The sequence below is a fragment of the Schistocerca piceifrons genome, chromosome 4 (genome assembly GCF_021461385.2).
Source record: "Schistocerca piceifrons isolate TAMUIC-IGC-003096 chromosome 4, iqSchPice1.1, whole genome shotgun sequence".
Lineage (NCBI taxonomy): Eukaryota > Metazoa > Arthropoda > Insecta > Orthoptera > Acrididae > Schistocerca > Schistocerca piceifrons.
In genome coordinates, this window is record NC_060141.1 from 181629684 (window position 1) to 181630472 (window position 789).

The window sequence follows — 789 nt, forward strand, 5'->3', positions numbered from 1 at the left end:
GCAGAGTCTATGACAACGACAGCGAGGCAGAGAGAGACATAGTGAGGAGAAACAGCAACAGTGGGAGGGAATTAATGAGATAGTAGCAATAAGAGAGAACATGAGTGAGACAGTGACAGTGAGAGGACACAGTAGTAGTAAGACGGAACGAAGGCAACTTTGGCTCTGAGACAGGAAACAGTGACAGTTGGAGAGCGACAAAGAGATATAGATGACGAGGGTCGAATGAGTGAGAGAAAATGGGCAGTTGGGAGTGGAAGGGCATGAGAGACCTGCAGCGATGGACTAGTGGGTGTGAGCGAGCTAGTTAGGGGAGCTTGTGGGAGTGAAAGGTGACCTGCATTTTAAATAGAGCGCAAATATGTTCGCATGCCAATGTTTTTGCGAAAATTTTTAAAGGTGGTGCGGAATGCAGTATGAGACAGCTGATACTCTAATTTTCAGTTAAAATCTTCATTAAAGTGGAGAATATTCACCTTTTTTATTCTCCATTAAAAGCGTTTTTCCGCTGATATCTACACTCATGCTCATAAATTAAGGATAGTAATGATACATGGTGAAACAACGCACTGATGGGCAGTTTGGGGGTTTAAATCACCTCAAGGTATTATCATGCGGTGCATTTGACCTGCGGTGGTCGCACGGTGGCGCTGGCAACATTCCACATACGCAGTGGTTCGTCAGAGTACGGTGCAGCGAGTAAGTGTGGAGACGTTTTCAGACGTGTTAATGGTGACTGTGTTGAAAATGGCTCAGAGAATACATATTGATGACGTTATGAGTGGTAGA